Here is a 13,083-nt window from a genome sequence, read left to right as displayed (position 1 = left end):
AAGGCAACCTACTGAATGGGAGGAAATGTTTGCAAATGATATCACTGATAAGGGGCTAATATACAGAATATGTTAAGAATTCACACAGATCGATATTTTAAAAACCACATAATCCTATTAAAAATGGGCAGTGGAACTGAACAGACATTTCACCAAAAAGACATACAGACGGCCAACAGACACATGAAAAGATGCTCAACATCTTTTCTCTAATCATCAAGGAACTGCAAATCCAAACCACATTGAGACATAATCTCACACCTGTCAGAAGGGCTAGTATCAAAAAGGCAAGAAATAACATGTGTTGGCAAGGTTGCAGAGAAAAGAGAATCCTTGTGCACTGCTGGTGGGAATGCAAACAGGTGCAGCCACTGCATAAATAGTATAGGTTTCCTAGAAAAATAAAAAGTAGAACTACTGTACAATCCAGCAGTTACACTTCTGGGTAATTCCACTTCTGGGTATTTATATGAAGAAAACAAAAACATTAATTTGAAAAGACATATGATCCTGCATGTTCAATGTAACATTATTCATAATAGTCAACATGTAGAAGCAACCTAAGTGTTTATCCATAGATGAATGGGTAAAGAAGATTTGGTACACACACACACACACAATGGAGTATTACTCAGCCATAAGGAAGAACAAAATCTTGCCATTTATAACAACATGAATGGACCTAGAGGGTATTAGGCTAAATGAAGTAAGTTGGGCAGAGAAAGACAGATACTCTGTGATTTCATTTACATTATGTGATCTAAAAACCAAAACAAATGGGCAAACAAAGCAAAATGAAACAGACTCTTAGCTACGGAGGTTGCCAGAGGGGAGGATGGGTGGGATAGGGAAAAGGGATTAAAAAGGGCAAACTTGGGGCACCTGGGTGGCTCAGTCGTTAAGTGTCTTCCTTAGGCTCAGGTCATGATCAGGATCCTGGGATTGAGCCCCCACATTGTGCTGCCTGCTCAGCAGGAGACCTGCTTCTCCCTCTCCCACTCCCCTTGTTTGTGTTCCCTCTCTTGCTGTGTTTCTCTCTGTCAAATAAATAAATAAAATCTTAATAAAAAGGGGGGACAAATGTCCCATCATAAAGTAAGACATGCAGATGAAATGTACAGCACTGGGAGTATAGTTAATAATATTGTAACAACTTTGTGTGGTGACAGATGGTAGCTAGACTTACCTTGGTGATCACTTTGTAATATATATAAACATTGAATCACTGTGTTGTACACCTAAAACAATCATATTGTCTGTGGACTAGACTTCAGTTAAAAAACAAAAACAAAAACAAAACATAACCAAACGTGTTCCTTATAAGGATTATATATGTGATTATATGTATTATATATACACACATATAATTACATTTATTCTTTTTGTTGATTGTTTTTTACTTTATTAATACAATACCACCCTGAATATAATACTTTTTAATTTATATTATATTGCTGTTTTTTATCTATATCATAGTGTGTTCATATGTTTTGGCTACCATATAATACTTCGTGGCATGAATATATCACAATTTATTTATCTACTTTACTGTTTATAGGCATTTTAATTATTTCTAGGTTATTGTTTTATGAAGAATATTTCTTTTTTTTAAAGCATTTTTTTAAAGATTTTATTTATTTATTTGACAGAGAGAGATCACTAGTAGGCAGAGAGGCAGGCGGTGGGGAGAGGGAAGCAGGCTCCCTGCTGAGCAGAGAGCCCAGTTCGGGGCTTCATCTCAGGACCCTAGGATCATGACCTGAGCTGAAGGCAGAGGCTTAACCCACTGAGCCACCCAGGCGCCCCTATGAAGAATATTTTAATAAACATTCTCCCACATGTATTTTGTCATATAAGTCCAAGAGTTTCTTGGGTTTACTGCCTAGGAGTGAAATTGTTGAGTTATGGAGTTTGTCCAAAATAGAATTCGTTATGTTATCCTCTAAAGCAGCCTCCTCTCTACCTCTCTATTTCTGTGTAGTAATATCCCAATCACCAGCCACTTTGGCTCCCCAGTCCTCCTTTGTTCCCTGTATCCAATTGATTGCCAAGCCTAGAAAGCTCTTGCCTTCCCATGATATTTCTCATCTCTCCTGTTCAAGCCTCATTAATTCTCCTTTACTCCCTATTCCTCATAGTCAATCTGTTCCAATCACATCATTTCCCTGTTCCTTCAGTGGCTCCCTATTGTCTATGAGATTAAGTGGTCCCATAATCCAACAAAGTCTTCCACAATGAGACTCTAGTCTACCTTTCCAGCCTTAATGTTTCTCTTTCAGTAGCAGAGAATGTTTGAGTTGCAAGAGACCTTAGAGATGATCTGATTTGACCCACTGACCTACAGATGAGGAAACAGAGGCCCAGAGAGAAAAAAGGATTTTACCACGGTCACATATGTGATCCATTTGAACAATCTTATGGCTATTGCAGGCACTTCAGGATGAAGACAAAGAGCTTTGTGATCTTCTGTCTTGAGTTAAGGACAGTGGAGTGAAATAGTTGTAGATAGGGAGGAAGCATCATTTACCATGTCAAGAAAAATATTGAGGCTCTTGTGCTGAACCATAAAGAATGGACCCTTGTGTTACTATCTTGAACACAACAATTGTTGCACTATATTAAGATGTAATTATTGTTTGGGAATGAAAGGGTGAAGCTGTGCTCTTGAAGATAGTCCATCAGTAGTGTTTACACTCTATCCCCAGGTAAAGATAGCAAAAAAATTTTAGGCATAAGTACTTGGGTTGTTGTTTCCTATTCCTCAAACGTCTAAAGCTCAAGAGTGACATTATACAGCCCATCACTCACTCATTGATTATATGTCCTATATCCTCTCTTTCCCCAGGATAATAATAATACCTACCTCATAAAGGTAATATGAGAACTGAATGAGATAATCTAGTTAAAGTAGTTAGCAAATAGAAAACACTCAGCAAATGCTATTGATTATTATTTCACAAGCAAGACTGACAGATACAGAGCAGGGTTGGTAGGGAGAGGGAAAAAGAGAAAGAGACTTTAAGTCCAACCCTACTACTCAGATCTCCCATCTAGGGCCCCTGCATCTCTTTGAAAGACATGCTTGCCAGGCACAATTACTATCACTGCCTTGTGGAATAGGACTGGTCTTGAGCACCTTGGGATTGAGCTAATGTTAGAATGATCAAAATTTAGACTATATGTAAATATATATGCATAATATGCTATATATGTCTTTTAAATACTTATCTATACACACGTATGTCTTTAAAATTTTTTTTTGTTTCTGTGTTCCTTTTGGTCTCCATTAGTAATTAATAAAGCCTGTCCATTTTGTGTAAGGTGACCCAGGAGAAGATTTTTTTTGTTTATTCATGTTGAGTCAGAGTATTTAAGAGGCAGCAGCAGGCTAATGGAAGAGGGCTCCTTTCACCTTGAAAATAAAGGTGAAAGTGATGGAGAGAACCATCTTACTACTCTTCCAAGCTTTGCTGTCTCTCCTGGAGAATACCTTTCTAGGGGCTAAACCTGCAATTCCAGACAAGTTCTAACCAAAAGAAAAGGTTGGCCTTTTGGAACTGGAATGATTCATGATAAAAAGCAAGTTAGGGAAGGTTATGGAGAAAGATGAAAGCAAGGCTTGTCATCTTTTAACTGTCAGTTAAAATTAGTAAATATTTATTGTGAGTCCGCTGTGTGCTAATCTAATGATAGATATGATCCTTGCCCTCAGAGTCAAACATCCAAAGTGAAAAGGTCAATATGTACCTGAGTGGAATAGAAAAACAAGTTAGAAAAACAACAAGGCCTGTCATAAAACAACATACCAAATGAGGGGAACAGAGAGTCAGCAGGTTCTGCAAATGTAACATGGAGAGAGAGTTTACTGAGCTAAGTGCACTTCCAGTATGAAGAGGGAAGGACTAGCCCTAGGTATTTTTTAAAATGTAAACATTGGATAGTGGAAAGGAAGAAGAAATGGCCAGAGTGGACATAAAGTATCAGGAGAATGTAAGGTGTTTAATAGAGGCAGTGAGAGGATCTTTCTAACTTGGATTAAGAGTTCCTTTAGGGTACTAGCCTGGAAGGAAGACTTTGAATGCCAGGGTGAGGAACTCAGCTTCACCCTGCAGAACATGAGATACTCTTTAAAATGTTTGAGGCGGTTAGTGAAATAATGAGTAACTTTTGATAGAAAACACTGAGAAATAGTAGAGTAATAGAAATAATGAGTAACTTTTGATAGAAAACACTCCACAATGCTGGACATTAGGGAGACAGGTTAAGACACTTCAATAGAAAACCCTTAACATTTCAGCAGTACTTGAGTCTTGGGGAGACTTCTAAATGTGTCAAATGTGGGATGCCTGGGTGGCTCAGTCGGTTAAGCCACTGCCTTCGGCTCAGGTCATGATCCAAGTGTCCTGGGACCGAGTCCTGCATCAGGCCCGCCCTCCGCTCAGGGGGAGCCTGCTTCTCTCTCTGCCTCTGCCTACTTGCGTGCTTGTGCTCTCTCTCTCTCTATGACAGATAAATAAGTAAATAAATAAATAAATTTTTAAATGTGTCAAATGTTTAGGGAATGCAGAATTTTTTTTTTAATGGTAACTGCTGACTTGCTCCACAGAAAAAGGAGAGAAAAGAGCAAGTGGAATTTTATTTAACGCAGAAGACAGTTATTTTGCTAGCACTTACTTGCACTGCTGACATTTTGGGGTCAACTCTGGCAGAGGCCACTTCCCTGGAAAGAGTGGCACACAGTTCTCAGTTCACAGATTGAATGTAGGAAGACAGACAGCCTTCAAGGTTGGAGAAAACTAAAGCCCTCAAAGGGCTTCATGATGTTCCTTTCTCTTCTAAAGTAAATTTCTACTTCATTAAAAACAAAGTCCCACTTGGCTAAAATCCTCTCTTTATACTAATATGACCAGGAAATTTCATATATAAAGAACTGTTTCCTCTTTTTAGCTAGAAGTTTCTGTAGGCCCAACTTGTGTCAAGATTTTTTATTTTTATTGTCTTGTTTTGTTTTGTTTTGTTTTTGAAATTGAACGCTTCATAGACAGTGGCCTCAGCTGATAAGGACACAGGCTGTTCACTCTCAGACATCAAAGTGTTTCCAGGATTGCTAACAGTGATGGCATATTTGAAATGTTCTTTACATGAAACCGACCTAAAGGAGCTAAACGTCTGCTCTTGATTATCAGAGTCAGGTAGTGTATGGATGTAATCCAGGTTCCTGGTCTAGGGATACTGAATTGAAAGCAAGGTGGCTCCATTGGACAAGACTGAGGTGGAGGTCACTGAAATGAGGGGCATAGAGAGGAGTTAGGAGCAGTACTTAGGTCTACTGGGACCTTAGTCCAGGGATCTGTCCACCAAGCTGCATATACACCTATTATGAGGTTTAGAGCCTTCTGCCACTCTCTTGCCCCCTCCATAGCCACCCGTGATTGCTTACCCAAGCAAGAAGCTTTGGGATCACTCCCATACCAAACCTGCCTTGGCAAAGAGGGGTGGGGGGCAGATGTTGCTTCAGAATCAAACTTATGTCACAAGACTCTTGCTTGTTTGACCTGACATATCCTTGATCGGTTCTAACCTCTGCCAACTGTTATCCATTAACCTACTTCTCCTATTTTTCTGACATCTGATAACTAAGGTCCTATACTTGCACCAGCTTAAGACCAGCCAAACATTTACTCCATTGCTATGCATCACTCTGAATTAAACCTGCATCAATATGATTATATACTGCAGGTAGTTGTGTTAACAGACCAAGTAGTTTCAGGCAGAGCTCCCATCTAACCTGTGACATGACTTTCAACCAGCAACCAGGTTATGATGCCCCATGGGACTTGATTCCCTTTGGGGTAATAGTGCAGGCCTGGAGAGCTGGGATGTGGGAATGAGATCCAACCAGTGGAGGGGAAGTGTCAATGGAGAACAGATGCAGCGGTAGATGCTAGGGAGCAAGTTCAGTCTAGAAAGTGTGTCCTGAGAGGTTGGAGGTATTTCATGATTGGTGGGAACAGGAGGCATTCAGAAATTTAGACAAGTAACCAGGCAGCTCAGAAGAGTCTGGAGCTGGTTAGCAGAAGCCCAGCCCCATGACTCAGCTCAGGGGTGTGTGTTGGTGATGGCAGAGGTAGCTTTGAAAGAGAAGGCAGAGCTTTGGTTCTCGAAGAACACATAGTCTTGTTCCCGACTGTTTCCCAACCAAAGTCTCAATTATTGGCTCCCTTTCAAAAGTTTCTTCAGTCCCTCACCTTAGGGGACATCTTCCTTCTCTCAGTGGGTTCCTGTATCATCTCTGTCCTCTGCTGTCAACCCAAATCTTGGGCTCTGGTTTTGCTCCCTGCTCACTCCTTGAACTGACCACTGAGTTTTTCTCTCATTTCCAATGCCCAAATCAAGTGCAAGCAAGGAAATGTTGCCAGAACTGTGCATGTTTAGGTCCATCGTGGTTCCAGATACCCTGACCCAATTCAGGGGCTGAGGCCCCTAACACACCAGAAAGGAGAGGTTGGACACAATGGAACTACATAGTTTACTGAGTCAGAGGTGAAGTTATAGGGGTAGGGAGCTAGTTATTAGAGCTGGGACAGGGTAGACTAGATTTGAGAAATAGCAAAATTATACATGTTGGAACTAGGGCAGCAAATCTCCAAGTACTTCTCAAATTTTTTCCTCCATAAGGTTAGTGCTTATCAAATATCAGTAAGCTTCAGAACCCAGTGCCTGCACACATTATGCCTTAGTAGGTCTGGGGAAGGGATTACAGTCTAGGACTCTGCAATTTTTCTTGTATATCTTTCGAAGAAATATTTGCTTTATGCATATTAAGCAAAAATGACATATGTATTTTCCCCTTTTCATTCACATGGTAGCATACCATGCACACTGTTTTGTACTTTTTTTTCCATTTAACAATGTTTCTTTGAGGGTGTAACCATACCAGTATATAAAGTTTTCTCATTCTTATTACTGACCACATAGTATTCCGTTGTGGGAGTATATCATAATTCATTTAATGGTATACTGCTGATGGACACGCGGGTTGTTTCTGATTCCTCGCAAATGTGAACAGTGTAGCAACAAGTACCATGTGTACATGTCATTTCCCACATAGGTGATTATATCTGGATACATTCTTAGAAGTGGAATTATTGGGCCAAATGGTAAGAGATTTTGTGATTTGGGTAGATATTGCCAAATTGCCCTTCACAGAAGTTCTATTTATTTATACTCCTACGAGCATGAGTACCATTTGTTCACAAACTCTAGCCAGCAAACTGTACTGTCAAACTTTTTAACTTTGCCAATAGGATAGGTCAAAAAAGTATCTCATTGCTGTTATAATTTATAATTCTTTTACCATGAGAAGAAGATGAGCATACCTGAATATGTTTGAGAGTCATTTGTATTTGTGTGTGTGAAGCCCGTTTGTTTCCTTTGACTAGTTTTCTGCTGGATCTTTTGATCTTTATTTTACTGGTTTGCAGAAACTCTTTATCTATTAGAGAAATTAAGCCTCTGGTTGGGATCTGAGCTGCAGATATTTCCCCCAGTTTGTCTTTTATCTTTTGGCTTCCCTTTTGGTGGCTTCTGCAGAATAGCTTTTAATAAAAATGTAACTTATGAATTCATTAATGTTTTATGCAAGGGGCCCATAGGGACTTCTGGATTTTATGTTATTTAAAAGGCCTTCCCTATTCTGAGATTATGAAAAATTATCCCATATAATTTTATAGTATCTTTATGGATTTAAAAAAATATATTAAATCTTTAATCCCAATAGAATTTATTCTAGGAAAAGATGTAAAATTTGGTTGCAACTTATTTTTTTTTCTGGATAGCTATGCAGTTTCCCCAGTGTCTCTTACTAGATAATCTATTCCTTACTTTTATCATTGCCCATATTTGCATTGCTCCTTTTATCATATTCTAGATTCCATATAGATTTGGGTTTAACTCCAGACTTTCTCTTCTGTAATATGACTGTATCTGTCTCTTCATGCACCAATACCACACTGTTTTAATTATACTAGCTTTTTTTTGTTTGTTTTTAAAGATTTTATTTACTTAAGTGTCAGAGAGAGAGAGAGAGAGAGGCAGGCAGAAAGAGAAGCAGGCTCCCCATTGAGTAAGGAGCCTGATGTGGGACTTGATCCCAGGACCCTGGGATCATGACCTGAGCCAAAGGCAGACACTTAACCGACTGAGCCATCCAGGCATCCTATACCAGCTTTAAAAGGTAGTTCTAATGCAGGTGATCCCTGGAGTGCACTTTGAAAAACACTGTCATAGGAGCTAATACAGAACTAGACCAATGTAGAGTAGGATTATAAGTTGATTTCAACAATAAGGAGAGGAAGGATACTAAAGAAGAGCATTTGGAAAAGATGAGGATTTCATAATTCAAGCTGTATCCATCTGTATCACTAATTTGAGTGACTCCTACACCTTGACAGCAGTGAGATATATACAGATAATGGGTCATATCTTTCTTTGTGAATAATATTGACTCCTACACAGACCAGAATCTATAGTTGAGGATTTGACTATGGCAGTGACTATGATATGTTACTGGCATGACTAATCAATTTTGACAATTTCAGGGAGAATATGGAAAAGAGAAAACAGGCTGCTCCTTTTAAAAAATTTTCCTATTTTTGGGGTGCCTGGGTGGCTCGGTGGGTTGGGGCCTCTGCCTTCAGCTCGGGTCATGGTCCCAGGGTCCTGGGATTGAGCCCCACATCGGGCTCTTTGCTCAGTGCAGAGCCTGCTTCCCGCCCCCCCCTCTCTGCCTGCCTCTCTGCCTACTTGTGATCTCTGTCTGTCAAATAAATAAAATCTTAAAAAAAATTTTCCTATTTTCCTATTAACAAATATAACTTCATATTGTCTCTTTTAATAGGAATTTTTTTCAGTTGTTAGTTTTGTTTATTTGTATGGCTTATGGCTCTTAGGTTAATATAAGAGTACCTTTATGTGATAATTATTATTTATTCAGTGTACATGTGTGGATTTATTGATTTATGGGCTACTATTACAAGGGACATATTGATCAGAAAGGGTACTTTTATATAATGATTGTGTGCATACATAAACCGTTCATTCATTCATTCATTCATTCAACATGTATGAATTGAGCTCTGATTGTGTTGCCAAGAACTTTGATAAGTGCTGGGGATGCACTAGGTAGCAAAACCAGGAAAGAAAAAAAGAAGAAAAAAGATGAATGCATATGAAAGAACTTGTATTAGTTTCTTAAGACTAATATAACAAAGTATCACAAACTGGGTGGCTTAAAAAAAAAAAAAATTATTCTCTCATAGTTCTGAAGGCCAATAGTCCAAAACCAACCTGCCAGCAGAGACATGCTCCCTCAGAAGGCTCCAGGAAAATCCTTCCTTGCCTCTTCCTAGCTTCTAGTCATTGTCTGCCATCCTTGGCAATCCTTGGTTTATAGTTGCATCACTCGAGTCTCTGGCCTCATCTCCACAGGACTGACTTTTCTCTGTATGTGTCTATGTCTGTTCACAGCCATCTTTTAAGGACACCAGTGCCTACTTTAACCCAGTATGATCTCATCTTTACTTGGTTCTGTCTGCAGACTATTTCCAACTAAGGTCACATTCAGAGTTATCAAGAGTTAGGACTTCAACATATCTTTTTGGAGGACACTTATCAAAATGTAAGGCAGAAATAATATCTCTCTTAATCATCAAGTTAACTGTTAAGTTACTTAACCATCAAGTTAGCCTTCTTTTTTAAAAGATTTTATTTATTTTTTTGTGAGAGAGAGAGAGAGAGAGAGAGAAAGAGTATGTGCGTGCACATGCACAAGCGAGCATGGAGGAGGAGGGGCAGAGGGAGAGAGAGAAGCAGACTCCTAGCTGAGCAGGGAGCCCAATGCGGGGCTCCATCCCAGGACCCTGAGATCATGACCTGAGCTGAAAGCAGACACTTAACGACTGAGCCACCCAGGCGCCCCTCAAGTTAGTTTTAAAACATAATTTAAAAACAGTTGTCTATTTAACTATTTAATTCAATAAAATGGGAGTGGAGACAATGGAAATAAGAGATGGCGCAGGGCAGGAGTTGTAGGATTTGGGACACCCAGGGGTGGGAAAAACCCTCTGGAAGAGGAACTGGCATGGGCCAAAAAAACATCTTTACAGTTCCATGGAGGGTCTGTAGTCTCCTGGTTAAGGCAAACTATTCCTACTTTTGTGGAGGAGACACTAACCTGGACTGCTTTTTCCCTTGGAAGAGGTAGTAGAAACCAACATATACCCTCCCTGACTGCCCTATTCCACTGAGACTGCAGAAAAATAAGGTACTCGGCTTCTCCCTCCCCACCCCCGCCCCCACCCCACCGCCCTCTGCTTCCTGCCCTTGGGAACCTTGGCCTCGGCCAACCTTCCTTAATGTGAGATCTGTTTCAGTCCAGGAACATGATTCTCAAAGCATATTTCTATGTCTTTGGATTCCTACCAGGCTGTACCTTTTCCAGAGCCAATATTTTCATGAAGATGGCACTGTGACTGTGGTTAAGATTCCATTTTATTGTATCTATTAGCATTATTTTTTAAAAAGTATAGTAACAGATTCAGAATCAAGAACTCTAGGAGGAACCCATATTTTCCTACTGGTGACATGAGGAGCCGTAACAGAAGTTCTGTCTGGCAATAGATGTAAAAACAATTTTAGTTGCTACATAGAGAGCTAGCCCTCAGTTAACAAGTAAATTTGTTTTCATTTGCCTTCAGCTGCACACAGCTGGCTTCTTCCCTCACCCCTATGGAGAGGCTCAGTGTCCCCCTCCTGTCTTCTCCCTTCAGCCTATAAAAACCCACGCTCAAAAAGCATTTGATAGAAGTTGCTGTGGCTGATATCGAAGCGATTACTGCCTATGTTCTCCTCTAGGATTCTGATGGATTCCTGTCTCACGTTGAGGTCTTTTATCCATTTTGAGTTTATCTTTGTGTAAGGTGTAAGAGAATGGTCGAGTTTCATTCTTCTACATATAGCTGTCCAGTTTTCCCAGCACCATTTATTGAAGAGACTGTCTTTTTTCCACTGTATATTTTTTCCTGTTTTGTCGAAGATTAATTGACCATAGAGTTGAGGGTCCATATCTGGGCTCTCTACTCTGTTCCACTGGTCTATGTGTCTGTTTTTATGCCAGTACCATGCTGTCTTGGTGATCACAGCTTTGTAATAAAGCTTGAAATCAGGTAACATGATGCCCCCAGCTTTATTTTTGTTTTTCAACATTTCCTTAGCGATTCGGGGTCTCTTCTGATTCCATACAAATTTTAGGATTATTTGCTCCAGCTCTGTGAAAAATACTGGTGGAATTTTGATCAGAATGGCATTAAAAGTATATATTGCTCTAGGCAGTATAGACATTTTAACAATGTTTATTCTTCCGATCCAAGAGCATGGAATGGTCTTCCATCTTTTTGTGTCTTCTTCAATTTCTTTCATGAGTGTTCTGTAGTTCCTTGAGTACAGATCCTTTACCTCTTTGGTTAGGTTTATTCCCAGGTATCTTATGGTTCTTGGTGCTATAGTAAATGGAATCGATTCTCTAATTACCCTTTCTGTATTTTCATTGTTAGTGTATAAGAAAGCCACTGATTTCTGCACATTGACTTTGTATCCTGCCATGTTGCTGAATTGCTGTATGAGTTCTAGTAGTTTGGGGGTGGAGTCTTTTGGGTTTTCCATATAAAGAATGATGTCATCTGCAAAGAGAGAGAGTTTGACTTCTTCATTACCAATTTGGATACTTTTATTTCTCTTTGTTGTCTGATTGCTGTTGCTAGGACTTCTAATACTATGTTGAATAAGAGTGGTGAAAGTGGGCATCCTTGTCTTGTTCCTGATCTCAACGGGAAGGCTGCAAGCTTTTTCCCATTGAGGATGATCTCTTCGATATCAGCCACAGCAACTTCTTTCAAGATATGTCTCCAAAGGCAAAGGAAACAAAAGCGAAAATAAACTTTTGGGACTTCATCAAAATCAAAAGCTTCTGCACAGCAAAGAAAACAGTCAAAAAAATAAAGAGGCAACCCACGGAATGGGACAAGATATTTGCAAATGACAGTACAGACAAAAGGTTGATATCCAGGATCTATAATGAACTCCTCAAACTCAACACACATGAAACAGGCAAACATATCAAAACATGGGCTGGAGATATGAACAGACACTTCTCCAGTCAAGACATACAAATGGCTATCAGACACATGAAAAAATGTTCATCATCATTAGCCCTCAGGGAGATTCAAATTAAAACCACATTGAGATATCACCTTACACCAGTTAGAATGGCCAAAATGAACAAAACAGGAAACAACATGTGTTGGAGAGGATGTGGAGAAAGGGGAACCCTCTTACACTGTTGGTGGGAATGCAAGTTGGTACAGCCTCTTTGGAGAACAGTGTGGAAATTCCTCAAGAAATTAAAAATAGAACTTCCCTATGACCCTGCCATTGCACTACTGGGTATTTACCCCAAAGATACAGATGTCGTGAAAAGAAGGGCCATCTGTACCTCAATGTTTATAGCAGCAATGGCCATGGTCACCAAACTATGGAAAGAACCAAAATGCCCTTCAACAGACGAATGGATAAGGAAGATGTGGTCCATATACACTATGGAGTATTATGCCTCCATCAGAAAGGATGAATACTCAACTTTTGTAGCAACATAGACAGGACTGGAAGAGATTATGCTGAGTGAAATAAGTCAAGCAGAGAGAGTCAATTATCATATGGTTTCAGTTATTTGTGGAGCATAACAAATATGGAGGACAAGGGGTGTTAGAGAGGAGAAGGGAGTTGGGGTAAATTGGAAGGGGAGGTGAATCATGAGAGACTATGGACTCTGAAAAACAATCTGAGGGGTTTGAAGTGGCGGGGGTGTGGGAGGTTGGGGTACTAGGTGGTGGGTATTATAGAGGGCACGGATTGCCTGGAGCACTGGGTGTGGTGAAAAGATAATGAATACTGTTTTTCTGAAAATAAATAAATTGAAAAAAAAAAGCATTTGATAATCTCACTTACACAGTTGTGTTAATGGCTGGT

The 13,083-nt window shown here is 39.7% G+C and overlaps 1 long non-coding RNA gene across 1 annotated transcript in view; it reads left to right on the top strand.

Annotated features, from left to right (window-relative positions):
- LOC131808598 (uncharacterized) overlaps positions 1-12,791 on the top strand; it is an 80,554-nt gene extending 67,763 nt beyond the window's left edge. The window contains exon 4 of the long non-coding RNA XR_009344844.1: positions 11,820-12,791. This is a non-coding gene — a long non-coding RNA (uncharacterized LOC131808598). The remainder of the gene's footprint in view (positions 1-11,819) is intronic.
- The last annotated feature ends 292 nt before the right edge of the window (positions 12,792-13,083 follow it).

Source organism: Mustela lutreola, chromosome 9 (assembly GCF_030435805.1).
Source record: "Mustela lutreola isolate mMusLut2 chromosome 9, mMusLut2.pri, whole genome shotgun sequence".
Taxonomy (NCBI): domain Eukaryota; kingdom Metazoa; phylum Chordata; class Mammalia; order Carnivora; family Mustelidae; genus Mustela; species Mustela lutreola.
Note: the sequence above shows the minus strand (reverse complement) of the source record. Positions and strands in the feature narration are given on the sequence as shown.